Raw genomic sequence first — 3080 nt, forward strand, 5'->3', positions numbered from 1 at the left:
TTTCCTCCGGGTGCTCCGGTTTCCTCCCACAGTCTGAAAGATGTGCCGGTTAGGGTGCATTGGCCGTGCTAAATTCTCCCTCAGTGTAACCCGAACAGGCGCCGGAGTGTGGGCGACTAGGGGATTCTCACAGTAACTTCATTGTAGTGTTAATGTAAGCCTACTTCTGACACTAATAAATAAACTGAAACTGAAGGTCAAGGTGCTGCTGTGACAATGCACTCTTGTTTAAACACTCTGCAATGCTGAGACTGGGAGAAGTGACCAACAGGGGGCAGCATTGCAGCTTCTGTCCCCCTATTGAAACTGGGATTGTTGCTCCATCTGCTGCACAATCCCAACCCCATCCACTGGGGGCAATCTGGACAATGGCTGCAGGCAGACCTCACTGCGCACGCGCCGCAATGACACCCCCAGCCGGCGGCCATTTTCCGTTGCCAAGGGAGACGGCCAGCGGCCCTATTCCGTTGCCAAGGGAGACGGCGGCGGCGACCATCTTGCGTTGCCAGGGGAGACGGCATCGATGCGGCGGCGTCCCGCGCGCTGACCTCTGGGAGCATTCCCGTCCCGCACATGCGCACAGGCAGCCCTTCCCCCTCGACTGACCCCCCCCTGTTGTCCCGCCAACGAGCATGGGCCGGGCCGGAGTGGGCAAGAGGTGACACTGGGAGGAGCAGCCCCCCCCCCGGGAGCGTTACAGCGACGCCTGGTGGCCAGGAAGGGCAATAGCAGCAGCACAGTCTCTGCCCAAAGGCTTCCCCAGTTCAGCTGCTCAGAGACACTGGGAATGTCTTCAAGTGGAAACTTCAGCTTCTCACATTCACCCCCTGTGTTCAGTCATTGTTTCCTAGACAAAGCAGTGAAGAACATTGGGAGAACATGCTTCCAGCTTAAGAATTCCACAAAATCAGCAGAATTGTAAAATTATGTCAACTCTTGTACTCTGATGTGAAGAAGTAATTTTATATCATGGGCAGTCCTCATTTATTGGGGGACTAAGAGGCGTTACCCAATGACAGGATTGGCTTGTTGCTCAGTGTTGTCAAGAATTGGCCACCGAACAACATTGGTTGTAGCCCAATAACTTTACCTGCCCCTGCCTGTCTTTCTCTGCGCCTCTGGGTCTCTGTTCACCTCGGTGTCCATCCTGCACTCTCAATATTTTGGCGGCTAATGTCTGTCTCCTCTCTCTGTGTCTCAAAGCCCCTCTCTCCCTCAACCGTTTTCCAGCAACGTGCAGAATTTAGAACCTGCAATTTCTCCCAGTCTCCTATTTCAATAAATTCCCCAAGCCCCATTCGGGGACAGCTGATGTGTTAGCCAAAATATCATCATGACAACTCTGAGGAAAGTTTAAAATTGAAGCAGGTGCACTGAAATCCGACAATCTGTCAGATAAATGTGAGGTTGGAGTCAAATTTACATCCTTTCGATGTGTGGAGAGAACTTTAATAAGAGATCGAATCTTAGCAGTATTGCTGTGGTTTCAAATTTTGTAACACGAATATAGTTTAACAGAAAGGCCTGGAACACTCAAAACAGATAAAGCAATTAATTGATGAGGATTCAGACTGAAGTTCGTATTAGTTCCGTGCATGGGTCCACCTGAATTTAAGTATATTATAATAAGAATCATGAGAACAAGAAAAAATACAGCAGCAAAATCCTGCAACAAGATCCTTCAGTAATCTGAGAATTCACTGATCTCCCATTTACCTCACATCACCACCAGAGGGCGATCCCTCACCGTGTTTTTGTGTTCACTGTTTCAGGAGCAGGTTCCATAACACATGGATATGTTGGGGAGCCATAATCCAAGAGAACAGGATGAATTATTCAATTACCCGGTTGAAGGATAGAGAGCAGTAATGCAGGAGAACTCTGCTTTAATTGTTGGAATACACAATGATATGTTACAGAGCAGAAATCTAAGAGAACTGCATTGCTTGTTGGAATACACAGTGATATGTCACAGAGCAGTAATCAAGGAGAACTGCATTAATTGTTAGAATACACTGTAATATTTACAGAGCAGATATGGATGCTAAATTTGCAGACAACACAAAGATAGGTAGGACGATAAATGATGAAGTGCGTGTGAAGATACGATAAAGAAACATAAATAGGTTAAGTGAATTGGCAAAGCTCCGCCAAATTGAGTATAATGTGGTCAAATGTGAAAATGTCCCTATTGGCAGGATGAATATAAAATACACTTAATATTTAAACGGTGAAAGATTACAAAATTCTGAGGTACAGAGGGATTGGGCTGTCCTAGGGCACGAATCGAAAGGGGCTAAGGTACAGGTATAGTAATTAATTAAAAACGTCATAAGATATGATCATTCACTACGAGGGGATCTATTATAAAATAGGAAGGGTATGTTTCCGTTGTACGGGGCATTGGTGAGACCTCACCTGGAGTATTGCGGACAATACGTATCTCCTTATCTAAAGAAAGATGGTAATGCGTTAAAAAACGTTCAGAGAAGGTTTGCTGTAATAGTATCCAGGTACGTGCGGGTTATCTGTATCCGCGGTAAGAATATTGATGTTGGGTTTGTATCCACTTGAGTTTCGAAGACTCAGAGATAACTTCATTGAAACCTTTAAAACCATAAGGGGTATTAACGGTGTGGATGTGGAGCGAATTGTTCCTCGTGTCCGTGTTGTAGCTGCACTGGGTATTTCTGGGTCTTTATATTTCTCGGCGTGTGTATATCTGGGATCTTGTTTCTGCGTCTGTTCCCAATGCGGTTGTAATGTCCACGGGAGGGCGCTCTCTGATCACTGACCAAACATCACAGTTGCCTTCTGCAGAGAGTGACTATTTGCAGATATAAAAATGGGTGGGGAAATAAACCCCAGCCAATCGCACCACACCTTGCTGACTCTTTCAACTTCTCACATTCCAGGTCCGGTACAGAGAGAGATCATTGTTTCCGTTTCTGGAGCTCAGACTGGAACGCTGGGGGTGAAAATGTTCCTGATTCTAGTTATTGCACTGATCCCAGGTCAGTGATTCTGGTCACAGATTGTAAAGTATATTGCAAACCTTGTGCAATTTCCCTTTCCCAGCG

The sequence above is a fragment of the Mustelus asterias genome, unplaced genomic scaffold, assembly GCF_964213995.1.
Source record: "Mustelus asterias unplaced genomic scaffold, sMusAst1.hap1.1 HAP1_SCAFFOLD_1593, whole genome shotgun sequence".
NCBI lineage: Eukaryota > Metazoa > Chordata > Chondrichthyes > Carcharhiniformes > Triakidae > Mustelus > Mustelus asterias.